Source organism: Canis lupus, chromosome 15 (assembly GCF_048164855.1).
Source record: "Canis lupus baileyi chromosome 15, mCanLup2.hap1, whole genome shotgun sequence".
NCBI classification, from domain to species: Eukaryota; Metazoa; Chordata; class Mammalia; order Carnivora; family Canidae; genus Canis; species Canis lupus.
Genome location: NC_132852.1, coordinates 14,365,591 through 14,387,028, shown reverse-complemented (window position 1 = coordinate 14,387,028; position 21,438 = coordinate 14,365,591). Strand labels below are relative to the sequence as shown.

The 21,438-nt window shown below is 44.8% G+C and overlaps 1 long non-coding RNA gene across 4 annotated transcripts in view; it reads left to right on the top strand.

Moving 5' to 3' along the window:
* The window catches only part of LOC140604636 (uncharacterized), a 76,865-nt gene extending 56,362 nt beyond the window's left edge, over positions 1-20,503 (top strand). For all 4 annotated transcript variants that reach the window (XR_012007454.1, XR_012007455.1, XR_012007456.1 and 1 more), the window contains 2 exons: positions 15,329-16,382; positions 17,304-20,503. This is a non-coding gene — a long non-coding RNA (uncharacterized lncRNA). The remainder of the gene's footprint in view (positions 1-15,328; positions 16,383-17,303) is intronic.
* Positions 20,504-21,438: the final 935 nt, after the last annotated feature.

Genomic DNA, 21,438 nt, shown 5'->3' with positions numbered 1-21,438 from the left:
CGGTATCATGCAAGGAAAAATAAACTAAAGAAGTCAAAGAATTTACACTCAAGGAAATAGAGATAATAGCCATATAAGAGGGATCACCAAATACCAGAAAATATTTTACAGAACAGATGGTCGTAAGCAATCTCACAGGACACAAGACAATAGTCCCGTGTGAGCTCTTGTTATCAGGATGACTTCTTTCCTCCACATCTTAGCCTAAGTGATAAAATCTTTTTACAGCAATTCTTATGTTCCTTTATAGAGTTATTATATAGGGTCTTCCTGAAAACAAACTTTCCTGATGTTGCTTGGAAATACCCTGTGCATATCTGACATTTAATAATTGTTGAGTGACTGAATGAATAATGTGTGGCTTTCTTATAGACAGAGAAATTGTTTCTACATGCATGTAGGATGGAGACCAAAGTTAAACCTCCTGATTTCCTTCTCAGGATAGTGAAGTAATTATCTATTGCTGTGTAACAGATTACTCCAAAATTTAGCACCTGAAAATAGCATGTGGGTGTCTATAGTGTCATCTAGGAGCAGCTTAGCCAGGTGTTCTAACCTCAGGTCTCTTCTGAGGTAGCAGTCAAGGTGTTGACCAGGATTTTGGTCATCTGAAGACTGGGCTGTGGGAGGATCAGCTTTCAAGCTCACACACTGGGCTGTTGGCAGGCCTTAGTTCCTCTTCATAGGGCTGCTTGACATGGCAGCTAGTTTTCTCCTCGAACAAGTGGTCTAAAGAGAGCAAGAGATCCTGGGACTCAAGCTACACTCTTGTATAATCTAGTCTTGGAAGTGACATAATTCTGCTGTATTCTATTTGTCACACAGACCAATGCTAGTACCAAGTGGGAAGAGGGTATAAATACGAGGAGGTAGGGATTATTGGAACCATCTGGAATGCTGGCAGCCACTGATGGCTATTTTATTTATTTTAAAAATGTTTGTATTTATTATTATTATTGTTATTATTATTTTTAGTAATCACTACAGCTTTAGTCGTCTTCTTTCTCTTAATGCTAACAAGATGAGATATTATTATATGTAATTTCCCATCTCTGTGAAATGAAACTCTTTACCTGTGCCTTATACCAAAATGTAGGAAATTTAAATATAGAACCAAGATACAGATAGAGAACAGATCATATTTGGAGAAGTACAGTTCAAGTTCTCATAAAATAATAAACTTGATCTTGGTTCTTCAGAATCATAGAAGGTTAGAGCTGGAAGGGAACTTTAAGATTGTGTTTATTTTGTAGATGAAGAAACTGGGAGTCAGAATGGTTAAGTGATTGCTCAAGATCATCAAACAATTGGTTAATGGAAGAGCAAGAATGAGAAACCAAGGAACATAGGCAGTATATTGACTTCTGGTCTAGGACTTCGGTCTGTCACATTTTGCTCCTTGGTGAAATTTAATTAATCAGCAATTTTGGTGAACTCGCAAGGTGTAGTAGTTGCAAAAGTGAGCTAAAACTTGTTAAATCAGGGCACAAAGATTATGACAGCAATAAATCACATAGTTATTGAGCAATTTGGTAACTAGGAGCAGGAAGGATATGAACTTTGTGCTGCTTTGTACCCAGGGCTCCAGTACGTCAATGTGTGATTGCCTTGAAGCTACAAATAGCAGGGTAGAAAGGAACGTTCCTGGAGAGATAGAGGAAGCCAAGCAAAGGGCCAGTGTGTAGCTTAACTTAGTGGTTAAAAATATTGGCTCAGTCTGTAGACAAGCGACTCTTTTTTTTTTTTTTTTAAGATTTTTTTATTTGAGAGTGAGAGAGAGAGCAAGAGAGAGAGAGAGAGAGAGAACATGATCCAGGGAGCAGAGGGAGAGGGAGAAGCAGTCTCCCTGCTGAGCAAGGAGCCCAACAGGGGACTCCATCTCAGGATCCTAGGATCGTGACCCCCGCCCAAAGCAGATGCTGAACTGACTGAGCCACCCAGGCACCCCAAGCAAGCTACTCTTGATTACAGTGTTGTGAGTTCAAGCCCCACATTGGGTATAGAGATTACTTAAAAATAAGATCTTAAAAAAAAGAATATTGATTTAAAAGCCAGGTATTCCTGGGTTTGAATTCTGTCTCCATTATTTATCACGTGTGGCCTTGGGCAAAGTATTTAACTTCTCTTGGGGCACCGGGCTGGCTCAGTGGGTAGAGCATGTGACACTTACTTGATCTTAGAGTTGTGAGTTTAAGCCCCATGTTGTGTGTAGGGTTTACTTAAAAAAATTTTTTTTAACTTCTCTAAATCTTTGTTTCTCTAAACACAAAAAGGAGATACTTGCACCTATGAATTCTAAGGAATATAAATGAGATCGTGTATATAAAGAGAATAGGTCAGGGATGCCTGGGTGGCTCAGCTGTTGAGCGCCTGCCTTCAGTCCAGGGTGTGATCCTGGAGTCTCAGGATCAAGTCCCACATCAGGCTCCTTGCAAGGAACCTGCTTCTCCCTCTGTGTGTCTGCCTCTCTCTGTGTGTCTCTCATGAATAATAAATAAAACCATAAAAAAAAAAAGAAAGAAAATAGGTCAGACCTGGTACAGAGTTTACACTCAATAAATGCTCTTTAGAAACATGTTTCAAGTTTTATTTGGTCATTACACAGTTGTAATAATTTTTAAAAATTTATACAAATAACATATTTGCAAATGAACCGAATTCAGGCAGGTACAAATCTCAGTCCACAAACTCAAGGTGACAAATGTATTTTCTATGATTGAATTCATTTTGCATTTTAAGGTCCCATTTCACCAAGTAATGGAGACTAAATTTCAGTCCATTCAAGCTTTTGAGTGTCCATTCCAGGGAGCTTACACAGCATGGAGGCACTGAAGCTCAGGGTGAGGGAGTCAAGGGGAGGAGTTCCCAGGCACCCTCTAAAACATTCATCTTTTTTATCAGCTTTTGTCCTTGTGGGTCTATATAGGCCACTACTTCATCCTTCTCACTCCTGTGAGATGCTCCTCACACCTGTCTCAGGCATGGGGAACATCCCATGGCATAGGGTACCATGTTTTCTCTGTGAGGCTGTCTCAGGTCCACTGGCCCAGACACAATGGGGGAACATTCTAGTCCACTCATCCATGCATGCTGGGTGGAGGGGTGCTCTGAATGTCTTCCAGCATCCCTGGGTCCTTGAAACATGGGTCACTTTGCTCAAGGACCCCCTAAGCCTACTGAGTTGTTCATCATCTGCTCCTTCTGCTCCTTCCTCCGCAGGTGAGCCTAGGGAGTGGCGGGACAGGCTGTGGAGACCAGTAGTCATTCTGTTGGTTCCAACCCTTTCCCTTCAAGGTCTCCTTTCCCGTATAGAATTTCTTATCTGGATCAGAGCCTGGTTCTTTAATATTCTTCTTCCCTTATAGCTATTATTCCCTTCCTGGACTTCTGTAAAAGTCAGGACTTTGCCTCTTTGCCTTCAACATTCTGCTGCATCTTGCAAAAGGCAGTGGCCACAGGACACCCCACAACTCAAATACTAGCCAGAGGGTTATAAAAGTTAGCACCACTTCTGGAATTCCAGGGAAACATGGGGAAAGGGAGCATCTTTAGCCATATCTACCAAAGCCCGCTCAGATTTTAATACTAGAGATATTTTATTTTTTCAGAAGCGATTTAACACCAAAGGATGAGTAGAGTTGTGGAAAATTTGCAAGCTAATCAGGAATATCTGGGTGGATTAATTTTAGCAAGTACCTATCAATTAATCCCTACCAACAGTCACACCGATGACTGGTGTTATAAATCTTCTGGGAAATAATAAAGCAGAAGGGCAGAAAGGATTGCTGCCAGTGATCTAAACAGAAAGAACGCACTGAAAACCGTTGATGGTCTACCAAAGGCAACATTTTAAAATCCCATCTTCTCTCCTTCCCTTTCTATGCAACTGTTGGTTGAATAAGGATGAGTTTTTAAAAACCTCAATTAATTTTAAGGAAGGAAACAAAGTAAGTGTTTTTCTTCTCACCAGGGAAGGCAATTTTGATGTTAAACACCTCATTGATAGTGGTAATACTATGCAGTTAATTTTAAAGATGGGAACAAAAGAAGTGTTTTCATTCTCACTAGGGAAGGCAGTTTTAAACACCTCATTGAGGGTAGTACTGCCAGGCTCATTTGGGACTTGATAATAGCTCCTCTTGACAAGACAATGCCGAAAACACAGGGTGAAACCTAGCAGCACTTAGACGAGTTTTCACCCCCACCTACTAGCAGAGGCACATTTTCTCTATTTCCTGAAAGGAGTGTTCGTCTGCAGTGCAATCCAATTATTTTTACAATGCCAAGTCCCATGGAAATGAATTCAGGAGCTTACCCCCATTGATTTCAGTGGGGCTTGGTGTGGTAAAATTGATTCCACAGGGCTTTGACAGAGTGAGGAGAGGGGAGAATTTTTATTCACATTTATTTATTTTTCCAAGCTAAAGCTTAAGAGGATCGGAATGCGCCTTTTATCGCTGCCACACGAAACTAAAACCAGTAAATAGGAAGGGAAAAGAACAGAGTTGCTTTACCCCCGTGGCCAAGAATCTGCTCATTGTTATGGGGTAAAATCTGATTGCACTTTTCACTAAACACATAAGTGGAATCAGACACTAGTAGAAGGCTTCAGCTTGCAATCACAAGAGGAGCTTGAAGTGCTGGGACCCTGCTTCCCAAAGTGGGCCTTGTCACTGCCTGGGTCATTGGACTCTGGACCTAGTGTCACTTTTGGTTGTCTTGAAAGTCAGAGAGCATAATGTTCTAGCCACTGGTTCCAAGAGAGGGGACGTAATACACCCATTTGACAAAACGTTGGAGGGGCACCTGTCTGGCTCAGTTGGTAGAACATGTGACTCCTGATTTCACTGCTTGTGAGTTTGAGCCCCACATTGGACAAAGAGCTTAGTTTTTAAAAAAAGAAACAATAAGAGAGAGAATTACTTCCATTCTAAATAACTTCAATTCTCCTACAACATCAGAAATTCAAGGAATTCTATTACTGGAGCAGTCTCCTTAGGGATGGATCATTGAGGCTGTTTTCTCATTTTTAAGAAATTTAGGACCCGTTAGGAAACTGAGGGTGAGAGAGGCCCTTGAGCAGTGCCTGACACTTGATTTCCAGGCCAGCATTCCTTTTACCCACCCTGGTGTCAAGAAGAGAGGAGGTTAGCATCTAGCCCCTTGGATTCCCCGAGTCAGATGCAGAGAAACCACCACTACCTGGTACAAGTGGATTTACAGCTAACCTCGTTGGGGGGGATTCGTGGTGCCGGAAAAGACAAGGAGAAAATGGATTACAAACCCGGGCACACCACAGTGCAGGGAGCCTTGGTAACCAGAGTAGGGCGTCCTTTTGAGGAGACCACAGTCCCCTGATGTGTAATCGGTTCCTTTTCCTGGGCCTGCCTGAGCAGTCTGACGCCGAGAACCCCACTGTCTGGAGGTTCCAAAATGGAGCCCCTATGAGCGCAGTGGGGAGAGTGAAGTGTTACCTGGGAAGTCTGTTGTGTCCTCCGTCTCTTCCCTATGGGGGACTTCTACATTTAGCAACCTAACTTCATTCTTACCGAGGCATTCTTGACTGTTTCTGTCAGCGAGAAGTAGGTTTTGAAGATATTAAGGGAAATTTGTAGAAAGGAAACATGGTAGAGCAATAAGAGAATGTAGGCCGAGTGCTCTGGTATTAAGATCTTCAAACAATGAAAGCACTCTAGAAAAATAAAGCGTATTATTCTATTTATTTTATTTCAGAATAATATGTATGATATTACCTTAGCTTTTACCACGTTAGGCCATTTTTTTTTTTTCTTCCGGGTGCGGTGATATCTCTCCCAACCCAGCTGAGAACAAGCTTCAATAACTTCAGATGTTAATATAATTTTTCTATGAACCCTGTCACATTACTGTCTGTAAGAATCCACTCTTGGATGTTTCAGTTTCCCTCCGGGTTAGCAAGAGACTTTCATCCCTCCTTTGTGCTTGCCTGGCTCTCAGGAATCTGAGGGAAGTTGCTGATTGCTCCAGGCTTTGGTTCTTTATTAGCTTCAATCTGCTTAACACTCCACTTTCGTGCCTCCTTTGAAGATGTGTGAATTCCCGCCTGGCAGGAGTGCCAGGACCCAAACAGCGTAAGGGGGTGGGGTGGGGGAGCGCAGAGCAGGAGTGCACAGGGAAGCACACCAACGGAAACCTCCCTCTGAAGCATATGCTCATGCCAGCTCTCCCGGGTTTTCTCACAATTCTAGATGCAGCTTGGGAAGACAGGCAGTGGGGAAGAGCTATATATTCTTAGGGGATGGCTCTCAAGTCTACTGACCTTGTCCTGAGCCCCCCTGAGGAGTCAATAAAGCCTCAAGCCTGTTTCTGGGGGCTGAGAGAGCTACTTCTTCTAGTGCAAACTCCCGTTTGTCTTAGGATCTGAGAGTCCCTTCTCCCAGCATGCTGGTGCAGAAAGTCTTCCAAGACAGAGGCATCTTAACTCTTTTGCTCCTCATGGAAACCCAAGGGGAACCTTCACTCTCACCATCAAAGCCCAACAAGGGATAAGAAGGCTTTGACCACAGTTGCCTCTGGCTTCCTCTTCTTCAATAGACATAGGCTACCTTTTAGATTTCCTTGAGACAGTCATCTTGGGGTTGCCATGACAGTATGCACAAGGGAAGGCTTTGATGGAAAGGGATGAATCTATAGTATCTAATACAAGGAATAAAGAAAGCATCTCCTAAATTTGGGATTATGGGCTCAGTTTCAGTGAGCCAGTTTGGGTTGGATTTCTGTCACTTGCAACCAAAGGATTAATGATTATATATACCAACTTTACTGATTTATATATACTCTATATAATCAGGATTTTAAAACTGGGTTTTAATCTAGACTCAGTAAATTATGAATAAGGTTCTGAGAAACTCTGGGGTATAGCTTCGCAGACATATCTGTCAACACTTATGTGTGCAAGGATGTATGTATGATGATGTCATGGCAGCATTTCCTTTCTTCGTTCGTTTGTTCCTTCCTTCCTTCCTTCCTTCCTTCCTTCCTTCCTTCCTTCCTTCCTTCCTCTCTCTCTCTCTCTGTCTCTCTCTCTCTTTCTTTTTTTGCTATTGGTGGAAATTAGAGTTAGCAGTAAGAGTATGGTCATATAATTTTGTTAATCTATACTATTGAAAAGAATGAGGTAGTTAGGGGCGCCCTAGTGGTTCAGTCAGTTAAATGTCTGCCTTCCGCTCAGGTCATGATCCCGGGGTCCTGGGCTAGAGCCGGGTCCTGGGATTCAGCCCCACATGGGATTCCCTTCTCAGCGAGGAGCCTGCTTCTCCCTCTTCCCCTCTTTTCCCCCTCCTCCTACTCACGCTTTCTCTCTCTTTCTCAAATAAATAAGTAAAATCTTAAAAAAGAGAGAATGAGATAGTTATTTATGTATTAGTAGGGAAGGATGTCTTTGGAAAAAATCAAGTTCCAAAATCAAATGCATAGCATGATTCCATTTTTGTAAAAATATTTTAAAAATTCTTCCCAGAAGTAATATGAGCAATGGATATGGACAGGCAGTTCATGGAAAAGAAATGGAAAATGGCCAGCAAATATATACAAAGAGGCTAAAGCATGATGGTAGTCATGTAAATACAACTGAACACACCAGTGGTGGGTTCTTCTGCTCATCAGGTCATCACTCTTTAAAAGTTTTTCCCATATCCATGGTAGTGAGTAGGGAAGTGGATTCTCTCATACACCACTGAAGAAATTAAATTCAAAACCTTTCCAGAAAGTATTTGTCAGTATTTATTAAAAATGTTTGAATGCGTATACCTTCCAATACAACAATTTTATTTCCGGAAAAGTATCTGACAGAAATAAAAGGTAATTGTTTCCTAATATCCTACCATCCTGTCTTCCTCAGTTTCAGAGCTTGAGCTGGGCACATGGCCCCAGGAATAATGGCTACATTTCCCATCGTCCTTGTCGTGAGCTGCGGCCATGCACTCCAGTTCTGGGCGATAGTGTATATGCAGAAGCAGCAACTTCTAGGAGGTTTGCTCAAAGGCAGGAGTAAAACTTCTGGGGCTCTGCTTTTTTTCTTCTCTCCGGAATGCTGACTGCTGCCTAGAGTTCTGGTAACAAGCATGGACATTGAGGTATCCTGGGAATGAGGTCAGAGCCAGCAAGTTTAGGAGGAGACTGGGCCCAGGGCTCCAGGAGGATCACACCAGCCTCGACCGGACCACTGCCAGGCTTCTTGAACATAAGAGAGAAATTTAAATATCCATCTTGGTTCACTCACAATATTTGAGGTTTTATTTTACTCTCCAAGCTCAATCCTCACTAATTCAAATGCATAGAGGTATATCTACAAGGGTAATTACTGAAGTGTTGTTTAGAATACTAAGAAATAATCTGTTGATAAGGCAATGGTTGAATGTATTTTATGGTCCACTTGTTTATTCATTCGCTCACCAGATATTTTTGAACATCTACCCTATGTCTTTTTAAAAATTTTTTTGGGGGGATCCCTGGGTGGCGCAGCGGTTTAGCGCTTGCCTTTGGCCCAGGGTGCGATCCTGGAGACCCGGGATCGAATCCCACGTCGGGCTCCTGGTGCATGGAGCCTGCTTCTCCCTCTGCCTGTGTCTCTGCCTCTCTCTCTCTCTGTGCGACTATCATAAATAAAAAAAATAAAAAATAAAATAAAATAAAATAAAATAAATTTTTTTATTGGAGTTCAATTTGCCAACATATAGCATAACACCCAGTGCTCATCCCACCAAGTGCCCCCCTCAGTGCCCATCACCCAGTTACCCCAACCCCTCGCCCACTTCCCCTTCCACTACCCCTTGTCCATTTCCCAGAGTTAGGTGTCTCTCATGTTTTGTCACCCTCACTGACATTTACACTCATTTTCTCTCCTTCCCCTTTATTCCCTTTCACTAATTTTTATATTCCCCAAATGAATGAGACCATATAATGTTTGTCCTTTTCCGATTGACTTATTTCACTCAGCATAATACCCTCCAGGTCCCTCCACATTGAAGCAAATAGTGGGTATTTGTCATTTCTAATGGCTGAGTAATATTCCATTGTATACATATGCCACATCTTCTTTATCCATTCATCTTTTGATGGACACCAAGGCTCCTTCCACAGTTTGGCTATTGTGGACACAGCTGCTATGAACATCAGGGTGCAGGTGTCCCGGCGTTTCACTGCATCTGTATCTTTGGGGTAAATCCCCAGCAGTGCAATTGCTGGGTCGTAGGGCAGGTCTATTTTTAACTCTTTGACATCTACCCTATGTCTGACACAATTCTAGTCACTGGGCTCATAGCAGTGGATAAAAGAGACAAAACTGTCACTTTATAATTTGTGTTCTAGTGAAGGAACATGCAAAGTATGGGATACTATGGAGCTATTAAAAATGAAAAGCTATTGTATGTGTGTTCCTGTTCCCAATATATCATTTGGTTTTAAAAATTAGAGGTATGTTGTGTTAACTATATTTTCTAACGTTCTGCTTTTGTGGTTCTGGCATCTGAGGTCTTGCTGATCCTGGAGACACTGCTCCTCCCAGGGCTAGCTAATTCCTAGCAATTCCACCTTCCATATGCAAACCAACTAGTCCAGAGCCTCTACTGCCCACTGCCTCCTTGATGGAGCTCACAAATGAGCCACTAGCTCCCTGTCCTTTTGGCCCCAAGGCCAGGGACCAGGCATCTAGGGCCAGTCGCTACATCTCTAATTCAAACTAGCCAATTCTACAGGACGTCTGGGTGGCTCAGTGGTTGAGCCTCTGCCTTTGGCTCAGGTGGTGATCCTGGGACCCCAGGTTCAAGTCCTGCATCAGGCTCTCCCCAGGGCACCTGCTTCTCCCTCTGCCTATGTCTCTGCCTCTCTGTGTCTCTCATGAATAAATAAATGAAATCTTAAAAAAAAAAAAAACACACACAACAAACCAGCCTAGCCTAGCCTGCTTATCTTGCCTGCCCATGTCTTCCCACAAAAACCACCATAAAGGCTCCTTCCCATTCCTTTCCTTTCCTCCTTCTGCCTTCCTTGTGTAGCCCTGGGTGGTGCAGCATCCTCCCCTGTGTGTGAACTGGGAGAAACAAACTAGCTTTTCTTTTCTTTATTTTTTCTTAAGATTTTATTTATTTATTTGAGAGAGAGCAGGGGGAGGAGCAGAGGGACGAGCAGACTCATGAGCTGAGCCCAATGCGGGGCTTGATCCTAAGGCCTCGAGATCATGACCTGAGTCGAAATCAAGAGTCAGACTCTCAACCACCCAGGAGCCCTGCAACTATCTTTTCAATGGTGAGTTTCTCATCTGTTAGCCTCCCCATACCTGCACAATGCCAAAACCTACACTTAAAAACACATGTATAGTGTGATCTCACTTTAAAAATCGATAAAGGCATGTGTGTTTGCATATGTTTCAAAAAAATAAAGGAAAATTCATGAAAAGATACACAAAACTCGTTAACAGTAATCACATCAAGGAGGTAAGAGGACGCATTCCAGCTCCTGGAGGATGGGAGGCAAAGGACCGTTCATTTTACTTTAGGCATTTCAATATTAATCAAATTTTACAAGGAGCATATGTTACTTTTTGTAAGAAAAAAATATGTAGGTATATTTTTCATTTCATTAGTCTACCCCCTTCTTTCTCTTGTCACACCTGAACTCTGCACATATGGAGCTTCTTCCTCTTCTTTTTTTTTTTTTAAGATTTTACTTACCTATTTGAGAGAGAGAGAGCACAAGAGAGAGTGCACGAGCTGAGGGGAGGGGCCGAGGGAGAGGGAGAAGCAGACTCCCCACTGAGCAGGGAGCCCAATGTTGGGCTCTATCCTAGGACCCTGGGTTCATGACCTGACCTGAAGGCAGATGCTTAACCCACGGAGCCACCCAGGCGTCCCCACCTGGAGCTTCTTCAAGTCGTGCCAGGCCTGGGCCACTGTCCCCTGGGCCATGACATCGCCAGATGGCAGCTCCCCCCACGCTGCGTCATACCCTCTAGAATTATAATTATACCTTCTGTAAATCTGTTGAAGTCTAGTCTGCTGAAGGTTCCTCTCTATACCTTTGACATTGTCAAATTAGTGCTTTTTTATGACTTGTAACAATGAGATCACCAGGCGGAGAAGAACAAGGCATCATGGAAGCTTGGAGATCCCGTGAGGGAGGGTGTCTCTGAGTAAGTGCTGAGAATCCAGTCTCTCGTCACACATCTCTGAGTGTGCCTAGATATGCAATGGCAGCCACAGCCAAGGAGGGTGGAGAGGGCTAGGTCCCGCCCTCCGTGGAGATGGAGGCAGGTCAGACCCCAGGAAAACAGTGAATCTTCTCTTACTGGGGCCACAGGGAAAGTCAGTCCAGCAGACTGGGGGCAAAGAGAATATGTGGAGCCAGTCTGACTAGCAAATGGCACACAGTGACTTAGTCTGTTGGGGGCTTAAGCGACAAACATCTGTTTCTCACAGTTCTGAAGGCTGGGAAGTCCAAGGGCCAGGCTCTGGCAGATTCAGTGTCTGGTGAGGACCCTCCTCCTGGTTCATGGATGGCTGTCTTCCAGCTGTGACTCATACAGTGGAGGCAGGAGGGCTCTCTCTCTCTCTCTCTCTCTCTCTCTTTCTCTTTTTTAAAGGTTTTATTTGTAAGTAATCTCTACCCCCAGTGTGGGGCTCAAACTTACAACTCTGAGATCAAGGGTGGCATGCTCTACTGACTGAGCCAGCCATACGTCCCTCTGGGGTCTCTTTTATGAAGGGCACTAATCCCATTCGTGAGGGCTCCACACTCATGACCTAATCATGCCCCAAGGCCCCAACGCCAAATACCATCCCACTAGCTATTAGGTTTCAACAGATGAATGTTGGGGTGACACATTCATTCCATAGCGCACAGTAGGCAAGCAGTTGGGAGGGAAGGGGACGGGCTTCCATTACAGCCAACATGCCATCGGATCGTGAGGCAGAGCAGTGGGCGTCCAGGGCAGATGGCTTCAGGAGATCCAGTCTGGCGTCAGGCCGACAATGAGGGAGGTCTGCCCAAGTTCAGGGGAAGGCAACCGCGCCCAGGTAGGCATTAGGTATTCACCAGTGTCTGTGGAGCACAGCAGGCAGGGCCTCCCCGTGGGGAACAGCTGCACCACAGGCTCCTCCATGGTGAGTGCTCCCCACTGCGGCTCAGAGCACAGGCCGGATTCTGTGAAATGACAGCTGCCTCTCACCAGCTGTGCCACCTTCGGCCAGCTCCTTAAGCTCTCTGGGTCTCATCAGTCTTGCCTCTAGAATAAAAACAATAAAGCCCAGCTCATGGGGTTGTTGAGTATTCATGAAACTAAGGCTCTGTAAGAGCAAACACTCAGTCACACTGGGGAAGCTCGCTTGCAGGCGGCCCAAGTGGCTGTGGAATGGAAACCGGCCTCACATCCTGGCTCGGAGACCTTTGGAGATTTTTTTTTTATAGATTTTATTTATTTATTTATGAGAGAGAGAGAGAGAGAGAGAGAGAGAGGCAGAGGGAGAAGCAGGCTCCATGCAGGGAGCCCGATGTGGGACTTGATCCCGAGACTCCAGGACCATGCCCTGGGCCGAAGGCAAGCACTAAACCGCTGAGCCATCCAGGGATCCCCACCTTTGGAGATCTGAATGACTCCACCTACCTTGGAAGATGAGGGCAGTCTGCAGATTTGATTTAGAATATCGCAAAGAGGGGGGAAAGGGTACCTGAAACTCTTTGAAACCGATCATTTTAACCTGTCTATGAGGAGGGAGAGGGAGACACTCTCTATGGCTTCCAGGTCCTTTCTACCTTGACCTGTTTCTGTGCGGTGCTGAAGAAAACGCTGAGGGGGCCTTTTGCAGGTGAATAGTGGATGAGTAATAGTGCTGTGTTTATCTGGCCCCTCTGATCTCAGGCCTTCGTAGAATGTTAGACAAATACCTTGCAGCAGATAAGGGTTTTCTCTATCTTCTAGAGGGGAAGTTGGAGGCTCAGTCAACAGACAGTGATGGGACCAAGAATATAATCTAGATCAAGCACTTCAGAGCCGAGAAGGGATGTCACAGAGGCATTAATGTGTGGTTTTCAAACTTGAGTATGCATAAAAAGATCACATGAGAAAATGTCTCCGTATACTCCATCCTGGACCCTACTCTGAGAGATTCTGATTCAGAAAATCTGGATGTGGGCTCTGGATTTTGAATTTCAAAGCAGGCTTTTAGGTGGTACATTTATCACATTTTGAGAAATGCGAGTCTAGTGAAGAGTCAGAAGGAAGTGTGGGCTTCTCTGTGGGGCTTGGTCCCTGGGTGGCCAAGAGAACCTTCTCTAGGCATTTTATCCAGGGATAAAATTGATATAATTTCTATCACAAAATTTTGTCTTCTAGTGGGAAAAGGCATGGAGAGAATACAAACTCCAGTGACTTGGAGTTGGAGTTGACTTGTCACTGCCATTCAAGGCAGCATTGCTTCTCCTTTTGTCCTGGATAAAGGGTGAACCATCGTGATCTTCTTTCTCCTTGGGAAGCCTTCCCTGGAGCTCAGCTCTCTGTCTGTCCTTCCTGGCTCTTTCTCCCCAGATCCCATCAGGCCCATTCCCTCTCAAGATCAAGGACAAAAGAAGCTCCCCACTTGCTGCCTGCCCTTAGAACTCTAGCCAGAGAGGGCATGTGGGGTGCACTGCAGAATCGAGGTACATAGGGTGCTTTTGGACCAGTTTTCACTCTTGCTTAGCATACTTTTGCTCATATTTTATTTAGAATGTGCATGTAGTGGAAATGATAGTGGTCTTACGTGTGTGAGTGTGTGGTGAGGTATCTGTCAGCTGTTGCTACCAGGGTTATGTTAACTTCAAGAAATGAACTGGAAAGCTTTCCTTCTTTGCCTATGAGCTGAAGCAATCATAAAGCATGGATTATTTATTAGCAATACCCACTTGAGCTGGCCTTAGTGAGTTTGTGCAAAAACAGCACAGAAAAGGAGCAATTAGAAATACTGCTTGGGGGTGGTCGTCAGGACTGGCAGATGGATCATCCTGTTTCCAGATGTTTGCTGTAATGGAACAGATTGTGTCTCTACTTCCTCAGCTGGCTTGGAGGGTAACCTCCACTGACCTCACAGCTCACTTGTCAGAATTTTGCAGAACCCTCCAGGAGAAGTCCAGGCCGACTCCCTGAGCCGTCTCTTTCAAGTGCTAAGCTCTGGAACGTAGAGGAGCATGGAGGGGCCGTGAAGACCGGGCCCCCCAGTCCTATGAGTCAGAGGCAGCAGCATCTGTGGGTCTGTGTGTAGGAAGAGAAGGTTGTATTGCACAAGTGCGCTTTCACCATCAGCTTTAAAATGATGTGCACAGCTGGTCTTTATTTTTTTTTAATTTTTAATTTTAATTTTTATTTATTATTTATGATAGTCACAGAGAGAGAGAGAGAGAGAGAGAGAGGCAGAGACATAGGCAGAGGGAGAAGCAGGCTCCATGCACCAGGAGCCCGACGTGGGATTCGATCCCGGGTCTCCAGGATCGCGCCCTGAGCCAGAGGCAGGCGCTAAACCGCTGCGCCACCCAGGGATCCCCACAGCTGGTCTTTAAAGAAAAAAGAAGAAGAAGGAAGAAAGAAGAAAGAAGAAAGAAGAAAGAAGAAGAAGACAGAGGCGGCTGTAAGACTCAAGGAGATTGGACTGTGGATCTAGTTTTCTTTATCTTTCCAGAAGAGGTTTCATTTGGAAGGTTTTATCACCAGCAGGGTGATAGGCTGCTGTAGTCTGTGGCTCCGTTTTGAGTAGGCCTGGAAAGTCATAAAAACCTCTTCCTATTTTAGAGGTGCACCTGTACCTGCCAGCTGGACTAGATATCATGTGCTGTGGGATGATGAAAAGGAATGGAAGAAAGCGTAGGACCCTCCAGATAACCTATATTTATATATAATACATATGTATCATGTATATTGTATATAAATTAAACATATTAACAATAATATACACAAATTAAACTTACATCTGTTATATATATCTTTATATATTCCATACTTAAGTAATATCTATATATAATATGTTTATATAAAATATCTATTTGTTTATAATACCCATTTATATATATTATATGGTTATATAATATATACTTACATACTATTTATGTTTATATACAATATATATTTATAATATAGATAATGTTCATTTCAATATATGGACATTTTAACTAAATGACATAAAGGTTTTTCCTTCTGAATTTCACCTCAGGGTTTATGAATTAAATGCCATTCTGACATGGTTTTAAATGACCAGATGAAGATTTAAAATCCGGTTATCATGTGGCTGGAATAATAACTGACATAGAAATAATTGCTTTTTGACAGGTGGTCCCACAGTTTCGTGATTAGACCTACAAATTCAATGTCAGCAAGCTGTCCAGAGGCACCTTCCCTGGATCTTAATGAAGAATGACCTGCTTCTCTGAGATTCCACTTCCTCTGAAGCTTAGAGATGCTAATAGCAAAAGAAACTGAGAAAGAGGGCAGAAGCATAGAAAAAAAAGCAGGGAAATGTGGCAACCCAGGAAGGCAAGGGAAGAATGCTTCTCAAGGAAGAGAGATAAAGAACTGGATCTAATGCAGACGGTGGGCCAGGGACAGTGAGGTCCGAGAACTGGCCATTGAGGTCAACCACATGCAGGTCATGATGGACCACAAGTTGGGATGAAGTTCCAAAGTAGCCAGAAATCTTGGCATGGAAATAGAACACGCAGAGGGAAGAGTGGAGAGGCCTCCCAGAGCAAGAGAATGAGAAGCCCCACAGAAGAAACCCATCTAGAGAAAGTGGCTGAGTCACAGAGTGATGGGGCACTGGACTTCCCTGGCCCATCCACCTGTCACAGCCCCTCATGATGACCTATGCCCCCTGATGTTCTGGAGTCCCTGGTCCCTGTCCCTGTGAGTGTGTACACATGGGAGCTGCTCTACTGAGGCTCCCCTGAGTGCACTGAGCAGACCCCAAAATCACAACTGTCTCTATTTTACTAAATCAGAGTCGCATGAAAGCAAGATGTGGTCAGAGGGTCCTGAATTAAGACAGAAGAACAGAAACAAAATGGTGAATGGGATCAATGCAGAAGGCATCAGGATTTATTTGTGGTGTGGTAACAACATAAAGATCTCTCCAGCGGTCTCACAGGAAAGGGATCAGTCTCTCCTGGACGTCTTCCTCAGCCTGATTATGGCAGGAAGTGATGGAAACCTGAGGAAAGCCTGCTTTTTGTAGTGATGATGATCAAGAGTGGTTGTCTGGGGGTGGCCATGGTAGGCATCACCCTAAACCGAGAGTCCAGATGAGCTGGTACCTTGGATTCCTGAAGTGTGGGTGCTGAGCAGTATGCATTTGTGAAAGATATCCCTAGAGAGACCTTTGACTGAGGTTGGCATTCTTGGTGGTAAAATTTGCTTTTTTTTTTCTTTCATAACCAATGTACAGAATTCAGAATTTGTTATAGTTCTGGGCACTGAGGTCAAGTAATAGCTGGATCACCCAAGAGATCAGGAAATCTCTCACACTTAACCATCTTGGGAAGGCTTTCCTGGATGTCTGCTTTAGGTCACCAAGGAAGAAATTTCTAGACCTATTCCAGGCCCATGGATGTTAAGATGTTAAGGAAATATTCATCAGAGTCTAGATGATTTTGATTAGATTTAAATGTAAACTCTTTGTTTTCATTTCGTGCTGTGTTGGCCAAGTTTTAAGATTTTTTAAAAGCTTTTATTTATTTATTTATTTGAGAGAGAGACAGAGACAGAGATAGCAAGAGACAGCAGGAATGGTGAAGAGAGGGAGAAGGAGCAGGCTTGATCCCAGGACCCTGAGGTCATGACCTGAGCCAAAGTTAGATGCTTACTGACTGAGTCATCCAGATGCCCTAGTTTTAGGCTTTTTACAATAAGATTTATTGAACAACTACTTTGGGCCAAGTTGTACCTCAATGCTGGGAATGCCGCATGAGTCAGCAACAATGCTGCTCTAGTCCCGAGTGGTGGCAAAGAAACTCAGCCCTTCACAATTAAAGGTGCTAGCACGCTCCGCAATAAAACCACCCAAGAATTATTCTGGCTTACAGCCTATTAACTTTACCACTTCCTTAATACAAAGAGAATTTTATTACCCATTTACTCAGCAGGTTAGATTAATATTTGAGAGATTCACGGAGGCTGAGAAGCCTTGTGAAATTTCTAGATGCCACCTGTCAATGCCAGATCTTTTCCTAGTCATCTTGGGGCCTCTCAACTGTGACCTAAGATACTTAGCACGTTCTTCTTCTTCTTTTTTTTTTTTTTTTTTTGGTAGATTCAATGGGTGCACTGGTCCTCATAGAGGATTTTCTCCTGAAGAACGAGAATGTACAAAATCCTTTAAAAAAGCCACGAAGAATCTTAGTGCCGTTTGCATTTGGTTAGTTAGTTATTTTGCTGCTTGCATTTCTACTGTTGAGCCCAACCTACTGCAGCCAGATTGGCTACCTGGCTGAGAGGCCCTCTGTCCTCTCCTGGGCCGCCCCGCTGCCTGGAGGTGCAGATACATTCTCTCTGCCAGCTGACCTGCCCTCACCCCTCCTTAGCACATTCTTAGGGCTACTGTCTCCTTTCTTTTTTTTTTTTTTTTAAGATTTTATTTATTTATTTAACAGAGAGAGAGAGAGAGAGAGCCAGAGAGCACAAGCCAGGGAAGCTGCAAAAGAAGCTGGAGAAGCAGGTTCCCCGCTGAGCAGGGAGCCAGATGTGGGGCTCGATACCCTGGATTCCAGGATCGTGATCTGAGCTGAAGGCAGATGCTCAACCCCCTGAGCCCCCCAGACCCCGGCTACTCCTGCAAGCCTCTGCAGCCCGCTGCTCTCCTTTTGGGCTGGGGACACTCTTCAAAGGAAATTAAATGATCAGCCCTGTTCTGTCCATGCCCTGCTGCCAGGCTGGGGATCTGTGGCCTCCGGGGAGGTGGGGTGCAAACCGTCTGGGCTGAGGAGTCACCAGGCTTCACAGAGACCAGGCTCTGGGGACAGAAGAGCGCAGTCAAGTTCCGAGCCTTCTTAGCTGTGTGAACTTGGGCATAGCGCTGGCACGCAGCACGTGGCCTCAGTCTCCCCATCTGTACAAAGGGATGGTCCTACCAGCCCAGGGACTGGCAGGATAGCGCGACACGTAACACACCGTGTCACTAGGTGGCAGCTCTTTCCCAGTCACTTTGTTCTGTCCCCTTTACCCTCCTGCTGGAGCTGGGCCGCTGGGAGGTGGCCGAGGGGCAGGTGGCAGAGAGGGGGGCAGAGAGGTCCAGAGGACTGATTCCACCTCCCCGCCCCCCATCCAGCCAGTGGCTAGAGGTCGGAAGAGATGGACAGATGGCCAGTCTGAGGGCAGAAAGTGGCACAGTCTCTGAGTTCCCGCCACTGCCACCGCCTCAGGCTGGCACGGAGCTGTTCTGTGACACAGGCCCCCTGGGACATCCGCATTTTCGGATTTGCACATGAGATGACCTCTCTGGAGAGCTGTTTTCCGAAGGTGTCCACTGAATGTCTGCCACCGCTTTTGCCCCCTCCGTCCCCAACCTGTTGGGTCATGGTGAGAACCCAAAGGATGGCTCCCTTCAAAGCCCCAGGGAAGAGGTGGGCCCGAGGGGGGGCACAGATAGGTGAAAGGGCCCCACCAAAGCACTCACAGACCTGGCAGCGACGAGGGTGTCCCAAAGCCAGCCTCTGGCATCAGTGACACTTACTGCCACTCACTGAAGGTTCACCTTGTGCGTGTGCTGCTCCTACAGGATGAAGGACGGAGAGGTTAATTTGTGTTTTTCACATTGCTGTTCTTGATTTTTTTCCCCTTTGCCACCATGTTTCGATGAAGGATAGTTGGAAGGAAGGCAGGCAGGGACAAGGGACACCACCCCCCACCTCCCACCCTGGCCTAAGAGGAAACCACCCTTAAAGGGATTTTATACCACCCCAGAAGGAGCCCTCTACCCTTTCCCGCTTGATAGAGAGACGGCAAAAACCTGATTGGATGACAGGCATGAGGGTTAATCAGATTAAAACAGCTGGCCGACAAGCCCATAAAAAGCCCTAGACTTAGACACTCTCAATCATAGGAAATAAACTGAGGGCTGTTGGAGGGGAGGTGGGGTCACTGGGTGATGGGATGAGCACTGGGGGTTATATGCAGCGGATGAATCACGGACCTCTACCTCTGAAACTAACAATACACTATATCTTAATTAATTGAATTTAAATAAAAAAATTTTAATAATAATAATAACAATAATAAAAGAAAGTCCGGTGGCACCCCTCTCGGATCCCCTCTCCTCACTCGACTCTCGCTCAATAAACTTCACTTAGCTGCCCACGACTATCTGGTCTACCTCTTTACTCTTCCAAGTAGCTTAACCAGACACTGCCAGGCCCCGGAGGAGAAGAAATCTTGTAATTTTGGCTTTTTTGCTTTCTTTCTAAAAAAAATTTTTTTTCAATTTTTAAATTTTTTAAATTGTTTTTACTAAAGGTCAATTTGCTTCCTGTTGGAGATTGTAGGTGATATTTTTTGAGGGCATAGGACAGAGTTTGAGGTCTTTGCAGAGGAAGAGGTGAAGGTGCCAGTGTGACCAGAGGTTGCAGAGGTTCCCTCAAGGCTGGTTTCTGCGAGTCCTACAGGTGGGCACTGACCCATCACCCTGCACAAGGCCCCCAGCAGAAGAGGAAAGAACTCAGGGGTAGGGGAGAGAAAAAGGTTTTTCTCTACCCTCTTAGACTTTGCAACGGAGGCCTGTGAATTAAGCGGATGAAGGGCGGTTAACAGGAGAAAAGATGTGAAATTAAAAATATATATTTTAAATGTTACATGCACAGGGCTTCACAGGAAAGAGGAAAAAGCCTCAAAGAACTGGTTAGATGTGGGGACTTACATTCCATGTTAGCACAAGGACAGAAGTTGTAGACAGGCGACCAGACGAGGAAGGGGATCTGGGCTTCTGAGGGCTAATAAATCGTGGCAGAAAATCATGGAAGATAAGGTTTGTTTAAGCAGATGATCTTGGTGTTGGCCTCACCTGCTGTGGTAAGGGTTGCTGTCATCCTGGGACAAGAGAAGGGGATATTTACGCCCTGAGCCGAAGGAAGACGCTCAATCGCTGAGCCACCCAGACGTCCCTCAATTACCTTTAATTAAAAATAATCCTAATGCCAAAGGGCATATTTCTAACCCTTTAGAGGAGCCCTGTGAACAGGCCAGAGCCCACACTCAGGGGCTGACAGTCCTTAGGGACCAGGCTGGCTTGGGCATCAGTGAACGTTGGCAGTGACTGTGATGGACTTAGGTGGGAGGCCCAAACCTGGTTTTCTGGACACCACAGCTATGCCAGCCATTCCTGGGTGACCCTGGAGAGGAGAAGGAGACCCCAAACATGACTGAGATTGAGTTTCTCACCACTTAGGCAGGTTGATGGACTTCAGCATGTGGCATTTTTTTAATACTCATGTTTCAGAATAAAATTCATAAAACATTTAATATCTCTTACCTCGTTCAAAACTCGCAATAATCCTACAAAGGAGGCACCATTTTGCAGAGGATGTGCAGCCCTCAAGGGGTAAGTCGCTCAGTTCCTAGCAGCTCTTAAGGCGGTGCTTGTTGCTTGGTGCTCAGAAGCACTCCTACTGGGGGGGAAGGGTAGCGCTCGCCGCCCCCTAAACCCCCTCTACTTTGCATCATAATTGCTGTGGCTATTTCATTTTTAAATTTGGCTGAACCTTTACTTTGAATTGGTTTGCGAGAAATTGAATTAATCTAACAGCACCCACTGTGTAGATCCATTTGGTCACCGGGCAGGATGGCAAAGTTGCTTGGTGAGCAGGGAAGCTTTTCCCCTACAGGTGGGCACTGGGGGCCTGTCACCCATCACACGTCTCCAGGGTCACCTGCTCTCCCCCGGGAGGGGAAGAGAAATTCCGGCTCAAGTGGTATTGAGAGACTTAAAAGACAGAGAGAGAAAGAAGAAAGAAAGAAAAATAAAGAGAAAGAAAGAAAGAAAGAAAGAAAGAAAGAAAGAAAGAAAGAAAGAAAGAAAGAAAGAAAGAAAGAGGGAGGGAAGGAAGGAAGAGAGAGAAAGAGAAAAGGAAGGAAGGAAGAAGAAAGAAAAGAAGAAAGAAAGAAAGAAAAGAAAGAAGAAAGAAAAGGAAGGAAGGAAGGAAGGAAAGAAGGAAGGAAGGAAGGAAGGGAGGGAGGGAAAGAAGAAAGAAAGAAAGAAAAAGAAGGAAGGAAGAAAGAAGAAAGAAAAAAAGAAAGAAAGAAAGAGGGAGGGAGGGAGGGAAGGAAGGAAGAGAGAGAAAGAGAAAAGGAAGGAAGGAAGAAGAAAGAAAAGAAGAAAGAAAGAAAAGAAAGAAGAGAGAAAAGGAAGGAAGGAAGGAAGGAAGGAAGGAAGGAAGGAAGGAAGGGAGGGAAAGAAA